The sequence below is a fragment of the Dromaius novaehollandiae genome, chromosome 1 (genome assembly GCF_036370855.1).
Source record: "Dromaius novaehollandiae isolate bDroNov1 chromosome 1, bDroNov1.hap1, whole genome shotgun sequence".
NCBI lineage: Eukaryota > Metazoa > Chordata > Aves > Casuariiformes > Dromaiidae > Dromaius > Dromaius novaehollandiae.
This window is the reverse complement of record NC_088098.1, coordinates 34,090,337-34,104,039: the sequence shown is the minus strand read 5'-3', so window position 1 is coordinate 34,104,039 and position 13,703 is coordinate 34,090,337. Positions and strand designations below refer to the sequence as shown.

The 13,703-nt window shown below is 39.1% G+C and overlaps 1 protein-coding gene across 2 annotated transcripts in view; it reads right to left on the bottom strand.

The window, feature by feature from the left end:
- Nucleotides 1-13,703, bottom strand: part of RASSF3 (Ras association domain family member 3) — a 78,021-nt gene that overhangs the window by 39,121 nt on the left and 25,197 nt on the right. The gene's annotated exons all lie outside the window — the stretch shown is intronic.

Here is a 13,703-nt window from a genome sequence, read left to right as displayed (position 1 = left end):
GATACTGATAATACTTTTGTCAAGCAGATTAAAATCTTCCCAACCTTCCACCAAAACCAGGAAGCAGGAGAACCTTCTTGCAGTTTTAAAAAGCAAACAAGAGACTTGATTTCTATTAATAGACTTATGACTGGAGTGGAAATTTTTATAATTTCTTGATACTGAAGTTATTCAAGGCACAGAAAAGAGTCGAACATAGTGAAGTTACTTTTTGGTGTGGCATGACATTTAAAGTATTTTTTAATATATTTAAAACAGTGCGCTCAATTTTATTCTCTAAATGAATGAAGTGGCTTATAAAAACTGTTAAGGGAACAATCAAGGGATGAAGAATAGGAGAATAGGAATAAGTGCTAGAAATATACAAATAATACATTTATTTTTTAAAGCAGAAATCTGCAAGTAAACCCAAGGTTTACATTGCAATCCTATTTGGTGCGCTATTTTCCATCATATCCTGAAGAGCGAACAGTTTTTCCCATGGAGTAAACTCTACTGCTTTCTCTCTGCCCATCTCCTTTCAGTAATATTATTCATGGAAGAAGAAAAAAACAAAAAAAAACACCCCAGACTTTGCACCTTCAGCTTATCTGTAGCATTTCGATTGAACAACCAGTTAGGAAGTCTGTCCAAAAGCTCTTAAGGCACATCTTCACTGCACAGCCTGCCATGGCTGTTCTTCTGAGCAATCCTCAAGTGTGGCTCCACAAGGTAAGCCAACCCCAGACAGGCCTGCCGTGGTGCCACCCTCCCCACCAGCGCACTCCTCCATCCACTCTGGCACCAGTACTGCTCCTCATGCAACCACATAGAGACCTGGTGCAAGGGAGGGACCTGGCTAAAAACTAACCTAATTAGTTAAAACTAAAGCTGCAGTGAAGCCACACCCACTGCTCCAGTTATGGCCCACACGCTCTAAAATAACTTTAGACCTGCAGCATCCACACTGTAGGTGTGTTGCTAAGGCATTACAGGGCACAACCCATGGAAGTAGGATGAACTGTGAAGTCCTTTCATTTGTTCCTCTAGGTTGGTGGGATAAATCTAGGACACTGAAGAGCTGGTCATTCTCAGCACCCTTTACAAAATATCCAAACAAAAGCATACGCTGAGTTGTATCAGACTTGTGTTTTGACATAAATTATATCTTGTGAGCCAACCAGACTTTGACTGTTTGAAACAGTCTTGTTTCTGCCACAGTTACTACCATATGTGAAACTATTTGCTGAAAGATGGTTTCTTCTTTTCTATCTTCAAGATCTCTATCTCCAAAGATGAAAAAATAGTCTATTACTTACAGAAGCAGGAGTTTAAATTCAGACATAACATATGGAGCACCTACCCTGAATTCTTCATATACTGCACTGTCCCATTGTAAAAATGTTATAAGCTTTATTACATACTACAATATTTTTCTGATGTCAGCCATAAAGGCCTAGATCAAACTATGCTCATTTTAACATAGAACACTTAATTTGAATTCAAAAACAACAACAACAAACCCCAAGGGTGGCATACTAGCATCTTTAGCACTTGCTTCACCAAGCTGCTTCAGAAGTTACTTCGAGCTGTGGATTACAATGAAGCTTGCCAGGCCTCCCATCAGCTTTGGCTGTCAAAGCAAAATCACTAGGTTTTCTATTACTTTTTTTCCTTTCTTGCAACACCAGGCTATTTTCACAGAATAAATCATTTTATCACATCATGATGCAAGCACATACTTCACTGAAGGTCTATTATCTTCACATCTCAAAAACTACATATTCCAGTGGTAACTAGAACTTCACAAATGCCTCAGGGAAAAAAATCACAAATCATTAAAATCAAATATGCTTTGAAGAATATTTGGGATCTGTTTCTGGCAGTGGGGAAACATGTTCCTTTTATTTTTTTAATTAAATCAGCTGTGAGTTTTAAAGTTCAGAGCACTAGAAACTACTTTGATGTTTCACTTCATATAACTATCAACCTTTTAGCACAGTATAAACAATCATGTTCCCCCATCTTGAGATAAGCTTCATACCAAGTGAACATGCAAGTGAATCAAAAGCAGCTGTCAACTTAGACAGGCCTGTCAACTCTATTCATAAAACAAAATAACCTGTGACATAATTCTAGTAATATCTAATTATAAAAAAAAATCCATTACTGGGCAGATGCATGCTGTAAACAGAAGACATACCAAAAGGTACTAAAGGCATTTCATAATTTCTGTTCTACTTGAATAATCTATAACTTATTTTTTCGGTATTTGTACTAAGGCCCATCTCCCAAGACTGAGAGGTGTCAGGAAGCAATGGAACAACAGTTTGGATATCTGAAATGCCAAAAAGTCTTCTGACAATCATTACATTAAAAGTCTTAGAACAGTCCCTGAGGTTCAAAAAGTGGCAGGACTCTTCTCAAGGTAACACATTAAGAGAAGAAAACTAAGTCTTCCCTGGAATTTAACTCAGCTGATAAAACATTCAACTAAAAATCAGCAACTGGAGAACAAGCCAGACTCCCCATGGGAACAAGCCAAAACAACAGTGTGCTGCCAATAATTCCCCTGACTGAAAACACTGTTCCCGAATTCATCTCAGGCACAGGTGAGCGCAAAGCATTTTGTGAAAAAACACAGGATTAACCTCCCAGGAACCTCTCTGTAATTCTGTGATCAAAGATGTCAGCCTGATTTGCATTACAACACCTGCTGTATTTCAAACTTAATTGATTCCTTGACAGCTGGGCATTTCAATACCATAACCGTTTTATAGACAAGCTCGTTCTTATTCATAACCTGAGACAGGTCTATACCAGGAATTATTTCTCTTCTATTTTATAACACACCTGCCGCTACAGTATCAAGACAACTATAAATGTGCTACGATTTAATAAACAAAAGAGAGGAAATCCTGATGAAATACGCTGTATCAGCAAGTAAACCACTTCATATTTGACTTCCAGTGACTTTAAAAGTGTCACTGGTTTTCCTCCTCCTTCAAGTATTTGACATTTAGTTGGGATAATATTGCATATGCTTTAATCAGGTTTAAAATGGGAAAACTGTCTCCTGACTAATTAGCACCCGACCTAACCCAGAATTAAAAGCCCACCATACTATGTGCACAAGCTGTCTGCTTCATTTTTCAAAAAAATAAGAATTCAGAACCAGGCTGACAAAAAGCTGAGATCCCACAGCCAAATCCACCTCACACCACCCTCTTGAAGTCAGAGACATGAGCTAGTTTTGATAAAGGCATTCTCTTGGGATTTTTTTGCACCTCTAATAATATAGTCTATTGAATATTTTGTTAAAAATACAAGTTGCAACTACAGCACAGAATTAAAAATCTTGTAAAAATATCTACGCTATCACACTTACGTTAAAACATGGTGGTCAAGGCACTCTGAATTTTGCCAACATTATTTTTCATAAAAAAATGACAAGAATACCTCTTACATGAATAAGTGACCAACAAAGTTCAAAGAAGTGGATCATATGGCTGGCTGAACACTAATACCTGTTTTCAGATTCTGTACAAAGTTGTTCTCATGAAAGCCAGAAGTCAGACCCCGAAGCAATACTTTAGAGTAGAGATAGACGGTATTAGATTTGTCAGCAATTCTGTTGTAAAGTACATCAGTGCAAATGAGTCTCAAACTAAAATGAGAAAGTAATTTGTCCCCCAAAGAATAAAACAGGTTCTCAGGTGGCCAGGACTTTGAAGGAGGAAGAAAAAAAAAAGAAAAAAAGAAATTGTGCATTTGATATGGGAATTAGTTCTATTACACACTGTCAGTAATGGATCCCTGACAGAAACATCAGAGGGAAGCACAACACAAGTGAGAAATAAGAAAACTTAAGAAAGGCAACATAAGAAAGGCAATTCTTCAACTTTAGATTAAATGAGAACAGAAAAATGTGGTCAAAAATAACGTGATGGTCTAATTCAGAGGTTTATCTAAGTGCTGTCCAGAAGCATTTACTGTCTCCTCAGAGAGCCAAATGTTCATAGTCTCTTTTCTTGCCACTATAATGAATTAAAAGATAACTAAAGCAATTCAATGCTATATTAAGCACTGCTTTCCCATGTAAACAACTAAACTGTATTAGTAAGTAGAAATGGATGATCCAGTCCTCAAATTCCGTGATGGTCCACCCCATGAGAATATCTCATCTAGCTACTTTGAATCCATCAGCTTAGATCCTGAGATCCACTTATCAGGCTCTAACAGTAATTAAACGGTTTTCAGTACGGAAAGAGAAGATTAAGATTTTTGTCATTAGCCATCACCCTAAGGTGCATGTTCTTTGAAGGGGAAAATGGTATGTTCTTAATTTAACAACTAGAGAACCCCTAAAGATCAAGCTAAAGGCTCTTGGGATTTGGTTTATCTTAACCTGACCTGCTAACTCATGCAAGAACTACAAACTGTTCTTTCTATTAGATTTTATATCAAACTTAGCATAAAGATTTGCATACACATCCAGAAAACAAGATTTTAGAGTTCGAGGTTACAGCTTACATAGATCCTGCATTTAAAAATTGCTGTATTATTTTAGGCTCCCTACAGGCTGGGAATGTTATGACAAGAGAAAGATTTCTTTAATAAAAGATTAAGTTCCCCTTTAAAAATTATAATTGTCTTCTGTTGATTATATAGGAGTCTGATTACTGTTAGCATCAGGCTGCGTGCTCAAGTGATGTTCCCATGATTACGCATCTGGTGTTCTTCCAGTACCTGCATTTGTATATGGGCGCGTGATGCAGCAACTGCTCCAGGCATAAACTTAAACTGTCCATTTCTGTACAGGACATTAGAAAATATTCCCTGGTGCACAAATATGTATAGACCACATTTTAGCCTACACATGCAGCAGAACAGATATAATACTTTGTCTTTCAGGAGCTCAGACTGAAAGAAGAAAGAAAATCTGAGTCACAAATCCACTCCCCATCTCAAAGGAGGCCTTCACTGTACCTCACATATTGCCATAATTTACTCTAATTTGCTCTCAGAGGCAGAGAAGTAATCCATTTGTCACCCTGCAATAAATGCAGCCAGTCTAAGCAAAAGCCTTCTTCCTCCTTCCTTCCCTAATCATCAAAAATAAAAGCAACACCCATCTCAAGCCTTCAGCTGCAAGGGCACAACTGCCAGGACCACACCTCAGAGCGTCAAGGATTTCAGCAGGTTCGGGAGCACTGCCCATTTTGACATTTGCCTCTGTTTTTCCTCATGAAACCACAGCCACCGCACTGGTATAACCTTTGGATCACAGGTGTCTCTGCTGCTGGAAATGGGGAACTTGCATCCTTGGCAGAGGATTCAAATGAACACTGCTTCTCCTCATATTTCTGTTCCTTGGTCTTCACTTCACAGATCCAGAAATGCTTCTGAGGAAGCCATCTCTCCCCACTGCTTTCCAAACTTAAAAACACACACACACTAATGAAAAATATATATATATTGAATACACTCTGGGTAAGTCACCAGCCTGGACAGCGAGGGGATTGGCTCCTGCAGCTTGCTGCAGCATCTACCTGCTGTGTGTTTTAGGCATAGCCTAGGTCAACTGTTACACATCATTTTTGCTACTGCTGGCAAGCTAACCAGAGCCACAAAAAAACAACCCATCGCTTACCTTTTACAGGTAGCACAAGGCACCTGTATATGCCTACATTACAGATTTTTGTGCATATCAAAAAAACATTTTTCTTAAAAAAATCATAATATAGTAGTTCAAACTACATCTATTGAAAAATAAAATCCTCAACTCTTACGTTGCTCTCACAGCAACATTCAATCCTGAACTTACTCATTTCAGACATTGGGACAAACAATGAAGATCAATTCTCCCATTATGCAACATGTAACTACCATACTTTTAGTCTTTTATTCAGTGCCAAAGAACATGCCAGTTTCTATGTACATAGGCATTGGGGTCACAGTGAAATTATTAGTGCAGTTGCTACAATTTATATGGCTTTACCAGATGCTTCTCAAACAGACCATGAAGACATTTTGTAACTAAATGATCAGTTCAGAACAGAATGATTTCCATAATCTTAGTCTGTGTGTCCATAAGTGAATGCGCGAAATCAATCCACCGGTGAAGGCACTAAGAAATCCCCTACAATAAAGACTACTTGCTATCAATAAGGTGTTAAGCTACTTTTGCAGCATGAACAAATTTAACCTGTCCCAAACTTATCTTCAAAAGGGTCAAGCCAAATCATGAGATGCTCTGCTTCAGTGACAGCAAGGTAAGTGCTGAGTTATTAAGGAAATAATTATCATCTTCAGCCACACAATTTGATCTCCAATCAGGCTTACTACTAATCAGGCTTTAAACTCGATCTTCAATTTTTATTACTACTAATCAGGCTTTAAAGAGACAATATTGATTGGGTACTACAAATACGTAATACAGGCACTAGGTACCATGAGGAAAAGTACAGCATAGTTAGACTGTACATCCATGAACTTGAGCACATCTAACATCAATTAAAAGATAGAAAACAAGAAAAGTAATGCTAATTATGGGCAACAGAGATAACTATAAAATATTACAGAGAGTAACCTGCTTTGTAATCTGCCCCTAAACATTCAGCCAATGTTTTTCTATTTTATTGTTGTACATAATCTCTAAAAGGAACACAATTGCAAATATCATTTTCCACAATTACTTAGCATGGACTCATCAGAATTTCTGCGGTAAAGCAGAGAACCAGGCAGACAATCTGACAAAACACAGTAAGTACTCCTAAATAAGCAGCATTACTTTAATACTTGATGTTTCCTAAGAGGCAGATGAACTACTACCGTTTTTACTATTACTTTCAGGACAGCATAGATTCCTCCTTACAAAGGAACACAAATTCATCTCCAGCACACGCACAGATGAGTAACTAGATGATGATCTTAATTGCTACATAAATCACATGGGGCTACTTAACATAGCCAAATACACGTCTGCATAGGAAGTTCTCTCATCAAAACTGTCTGTAGCATTTCATCAACATTGCAAAAGAGCCAGGATGCCAAAGGAGAAAATGAAAGAAGCAATTACTCATCCTAAGTCAATTATTACGTCTCTTGGGTGTAAAAATGTGTGCGCTTTATTACAGGTACCCGAAAACATAAAACTTTAACAATACCATAGTTAGGTCAGTGCACTAAGAAGGCATTTCCCTAAACTCAGTGTGACCTACTGGTTTTAAGAACTTTGTAAATATGAAAGCACCATTATTTTTACCTCTGCGGAAAAGTGTATGTATTAGAGTTTTGTCCTGATGTGCACAGCCTGCTGAAGTCACCAGAGACTTAGCTTTCTGTCAATAAAAAGAGTTTTAACTACAGGAGCCATCATTCAGATTTATCTCTTCCTGACACATTGCCTGGCTTGGTTCACCAGCATATTGTCACAGGCAGATGCTGCATTACAGATCTATTGCTTCATCTAAAATCCTCTCTTAACCAGTTTACTTAGAACTGTTAATCCAACACCAGTGTCACTGGCTTTTTAAACAAGGGACAAAAATACAGTATTCGTTTTTACTTCAGTTTTTCTTTGTATTTTTGTTCCTGCAGCAGCTAAATATTAGCCAGCAAGTTCCTCTAAGATGGCTGTTCTGATGTTGTTCTTATACAAAAGTCTATAGCAGAAATAAGAAATTATGAAAACAGGGTACTAATCTCCCTTCATTCCTTACATAGCTTAAAAAACAAAAACATGAAAACACACAACTCCCCCCCAAACATACCCACTTACTCTATTCAGATGATCCTGAGCTCATGTGCTCTGCAGAGCATTTTTCTGAATTCACCAGACCCCTCAACCTAAACAAAACTTCTTGTGTCTTGCATGTATATTCATGAGTCTAAACAAGATATAGGTTCCTAATACCTTCTGACTTTAGTGGAAGTTAAAAGCTCCAACAGTTCTGCCTTTTTGCCTTAGCATTTAGATAAAGCCCATAGAATTATCCCAAACTCAGTTACATTACTGAAACTTAAATCTCAAAACATCCATGCATACTAGGGACTCCTGAACTTGAGTAATAAGTTTAGCTACTGTACACCAAATGCCCCAAAGGTGACTCAAAGTCTTTTTTTTCCCCCAGACAAGAAAGACAAGAAATATTAATGATTATTTGGTGATGTTCAAGTGAACCTCAGTAACAAATGCCAGTAAGTACCACATTGCCGGTACTCCAAAAGTTTATGCTAATGGTGAAACAACTACCTGAGACATGCCTAATATGGTATTAATACAGTAGACTACAGAACAAAGTGAAAAGATAAAGAGTTAATAATTACCTAGTCTGAAGATAGCCTGCCAGTGTTGCTGCACTCATGACACTTCAGTCCTGTTAATGTTCAGCAATTTATTAGATGTTTTAGTGACTTAAACGCCTCTTTATAGTACATTAATCCAGCTCTTCCAAAGAGATTTCTTAAGTTTTGTGTTAGTAGCTCCCATCTCACATATAAAACATGAGCTTGGCTATTATGTAAGTCCCCAAAATATAAATCAATGTTTATCAGAACAAATTATGATGATAACCAGTGTACACCAAGTTGTTGTTTTCCTCTGCACAAGGGCATAAATCCTGTCTCATCCTTAGAGGTTGCTAGAAATCTGTAGGTGATTTTGAGTTCAAATTCAAACAGCCACGCTCTAAGCTACCTACGTGGAGTGCTTGATGTGAAGTTTACAAGACAACAGGGCAAAAACACAAAAGCAAAATAAAGTATGCTAGTTTACTCTGACAGTGACATAGGCTTAAAATAGACACAATCTACCATTGCTCGTTCCTGCAAGTGGTAACTTTCAATTATTCTAGCTGCACCAATGTTTATCCCATAATATTCACTGACTGCAGAACGGATTAAAAAAAAAAAAAAAGGAATGAAACACACTACTAGATATTTCTAGCTTTATTTTTAATAAGCTTCATGACTACATGTCAAACACAAATTAACCTTTTTGGCTCCAAACAAAGCCTATAATTAGAAACCTCATTTGTTCTGGTAGTGAGGAGAGCCATTTTCTCTGGAGAATGTTACTGAAAGGAAACTAAAAGAGTTGAAACGGCCAAACTACATGAAACTTACTAATAGAGGACATTATTAACACAAAGCTTAGGCTAACTGAACTTAAATAGTTACAAATAGCATTTTAACTCCAGAAAAACAGATTTCTTCAAAAATAAAATTCCTTTGGCTATCTTCCTCTCAATGAAATCCTCCAAGTCATAGAGCAAATTCTTGTGGAACAAACCTAAAAAAGGGGTTCCGCACACAAAAATTTCCTATTTTTCTCCATCTACACCTCACCCATGTAAAACCACCACCACCACACCTTTCTCCACAAAGCACCTCTTCTGCCAACAGAATAACAGACCTCCCTGGGACTAGTTAGGGATGAGACTTCCACCCACTGCCTTTCATCTCTTCCCTTCGTACCTCCTCCGCTCTCCTATACTCCTTTTTTCATTTCCAGCATTTTTATTGATATCCTCTCCCATCCTGCCTACCACCCCTGTAAATGCCACTGAAACACAGAAGACGCAGTACGAAAAAGTGACGTAGCAGGGTACAGCCTCTTGCAACGTGACATCCTACAGGGGAAGAAACCAAAAAAGACTCTCATGGTCTGGAGGCCATGAAAACCAAGACCAATAAAGAGAAGAGAGGAGGAGTGATCTGACTTCAAATGGGGAAGGACCAAAGCTGAAAGTGAGGAAACGAGACTGTTCTGAGGAGCAGAAGGAAAGTGCGCATGTCCAGAAACCACCAACAGAACCCATTACATTTTTCTTGCAAGCATTTTTACAGAGCCCAAATGAAATAATGAAAAAACAAGCATGAACAATATGGTTGGGGTTTTTTTTCCTTTAATTATAATGGCAATATTCAAGTGTCAAACTTCACATCTCCAACCTCTTTTATATTAGACATGAAACACATTTTGTGTGCAAACTATTCAAGACTTCAGATACTGAATACAAGCCTCGAAATTTGCCCTCCAACAACTGAGATCCTGTGATCTTCACAGCACTTCCAGTTTCTGAAGCAGTGTTTCCCCAAATACAGTCTTGTCCTCTCTCCCAGACCATCACACACAAGATCTCTCAGTCATTGCCCATAGCCTGATTTCATGTTTCTGTTACAGTTCCCAGGGTTTAAAAAGAAAAAGAAAAAAAAAAAGCCTAGCGCACATAGCCGAGCCCAAAGCTGTCCCCATGTGCGTGGAGTGCTCTTGAGGGAAGACAGGAACTTAAGGAGGTCGAGTACTAAGCCAGATGCCAAAGCTCAAAAAGCACCATTCGCCAAGCTCCGTAAGAAAGGAGGGGGGAATGATGAGGTTTTACATCAGCATTGTTCAAAGCAGAAGAATACAGGGAATTGGCATATGGAAGGAAAGTGTGAAAAATACACACAGGAAGATGATTATTCCTCCAACATATGGCAGGGCTTGCAGGAGCAGGCATGACTGTTTTCACTTTTCCTGAAAGGATGGGGGTTGGCGGGAGGAAGGAGGGAGTGAAAGGGGTCAGCTTTCAAAGTTTGCAGAATAACATCTTCTTTTGGTATTTGCTCTACAGGGAATGCAGGCTTTCCAAAGACTTGATCATACAGAAGCACGGGTCAGATCTTGCAAAAGCATATGCACAGAAATAACCTTACCTCACCTAAGTAGTCACACTGGCAGGACAAAAATATTTACACTTCCTCTTTTTTCATGCATTAAATGAGTCATTTAAAACATGCAAGAGCACCACACTGATCTTAACCTAATCTCTGACACTTCAGTTTTACAACAGCCACAGATGATACAAGAAACATTAACTAAAACTAAACTTTTGTGAACCACAACACAACATACAGCGCACTTTGCCCAAGACTGAAGTATTCCTTGCTTAGGTTTCCTTTCACAAAATTATTTTGGATCAACCATACATACCACTTTTATTAGAAAAAAACTGTGAAAATTATGTTTATTGGCTAATGAATCCCAGATTTCATTTAGTTTTTTCCTCCCTCATGTTGTTTTACTGACAGGAGGTAAGGGCAGTGATGGAATATGTAAAAGTCACCTATTCTAAAAGGACATTGTTATTGGGAAGGGTGGAAAATAGACCATGTACATGTCATTCAAAACACGAATGGCTATTCAAGTGTGAGATCTATTAGCTTCAAGACTGCCTTCAACCAAATGAAACCATGTACATTGGATCACCAAACTCAATTTGTCCTGGAATAAAAGTGTTTTTCCCAGGGGGCTTTTGCAGGGAAAGGGGTTGGCAGTCCACTGCACTTCCAATAGAAGTGATCCCTGCCCTTTGCAACTTACAGCTCAGAGAGAAAGCATCAGAGCTCCCCAGGAGGAGCAGATTGCAAACTGCACACCACAACGCAGCTCTGCAACACCACAGCACTCATCATATGCTGTAATGGTTTCTATGCTGCTTTTTTTTTTTTTTTTTTTTTTTTTAAGAAGTGGTACGAAAGAGAGGAAGAGACAAATTCCTATCTTTAAATACTCTACAGAAGATTAGGCTTCACAGGCAAATCCAAAAGGCACTATTATGAGATTTTTACATCAGAATTGGTATTATTCCATTTACACTGTCTTAGCTGTATAAATCGAGGTATTTAAGTAAGCTGTCTCTTTTCCCCCTTCCCCCCGCCCCCAGTTAAGCAGAAGACAAACATTCACCAAGCTACTTCATTTCCTTTTTTCCTTCTTAAAGACTTAAGTATATCAAAGGTACCTGTGCTCATTTCTTTGGAACAAAAAGGAGCCCAAAAGCTACTACAGCGTTTGTCTGTAAGCTGTCATGAGCTGAAGTTCTGTTTTTTTTCCCCCATGAGATGGGGGGAAGAGGGAACTAAGAGGAATAAAAGTAATTGCCAGTGCTTAAGTCTTCTGCAAGCAAAAGCCACACTGCAAAACTTAATATCTGTATAGTTGAGAAAGACAAAGAAACAATAACTAATAGCTCCACTCTTTTCTCTTAGCTCAGGGGACATAGTAGGCATTTTTTGCCTAAACCTCAAATACAAACCAAAAGTAACATCCTCATACATACAAAGAGTCTTATTATGATTGTTATTGCTGGAAGGGGAAACTCACTCTTACTGACCACATGACTGTTGAAATCTACATTCAGCATTGTTTGGGGGATTTTTCTTTCCTTTATAACTCAGCAGCACAGCACAAGTAGTAGTAACTTTATGACTAGAAACATTTAGCTGTGTGTTTCTGATGCTGCACAGTCAGCGATACAGGGGATTTATTCCAAGCAACCCAATATGTACTTAAACATGCACCCTGCAGCAACTCATTGCAGTACTACATTGGGGAGCATTACTAGAGCAGGATATTAAATTTTAAGCCCCCCCCCACACACACACACACACACTTGATTGGAGCAGTTAACATAACACTAAGCAACTTACATGCTCACACAATCTACTACTTACATAACTAGCAAGTAGTAAAACAATTTGTATTAACAGCATTATAAAGACACAAGTATGTTTTTAGGAGCTGAATCAAGATCTGAGCCTTCTAACATCTCCTTAGTCTGGCAGCAGTTAGATATCTTTGCGCACAATACTGTAACAGGCCGGTCTTTAACAGCCAGGTGGTAGCCTGCCCTGGCCAAATAGGTTGTTAGCGCACACAGTTCAAGGACACTCGGCAGGGCTTGCCAAACCCCACAGCGTCACTCAGATTAGTGGGAAACTGAAGCACAAAATGAATGAGAAAAAGGATACCTCTGATGAGGGGTACTGCGAGGAGCATCCTCAGGAAGCAGCAAAGAAAAGCTGGCTCCAGTCAATTTGCACAAGGCGCCCGAGCTCAGATGTCAGGAGAGGGCGAGCCCAGACCCCCCGCCAAACTGGACAGAGAAGATTAAAGATCCAGAAAGCTCCATGCACTTCCCTGAAGGGGAGCAGGAGTTACCTGAAGGGCAGCTAGAGGGTTTAAGTTTTAAACAAATCTCAGATGGGGAATAACAGTCGGAGGACCCTAGAGAAACCAAGGTCGGCTTTCTGCAGCACAACATAGCCCAAAGGAAACAGCTGTGGGCAAAGATGAGCCTTGACAAGACCATGGGGTGACCAGAGGGCATCCCAGGTATCCACGCTTAGTCAAGCAAGTTTTTAGCTATGTCTCCATAGTAGCAGTATTACTAACACCAAAGTGCAGTGGGGAAAAAACACCAGCCATTCGTACAAAGAATTAGAAAAGCTACAACCAGCGAGGGTAGCAGGGAAAGAGCTAGCATAAAGAAAACAGACTCAACAGCTTATTGGTTTCCAAAGATAAAAAGAAAGCACTATCTCTAGAAAGAGATCCTGTGCTTCAGGAAGAGGAGAGAAAAGTGAGTGGGCTGGACTGCTTGGCTCAAGAAACGTGAAGTTTACATGCTGTTCAACCCTAATCTCACAGGATACCGTTCCATTTTGTATCGCTGAAGTGCATTTTGCTCCTAGGAGAGGCTGGCTGGGTTTGGTGTGTTTGAAGGCTTCCTGAATATACCAGTGCTTAAACTTCTCACCGTTCGTGCGACCCGGCAGGTCCTCCACGAACATTTCAACGCTGACCACAAGTGCTTTGTTTTCCTAAATCGCTTCTTCACTTCAAAGTCCACTTGCAACCAATTTCCTGAGCTTGAATTTTTAACCCCAGATAC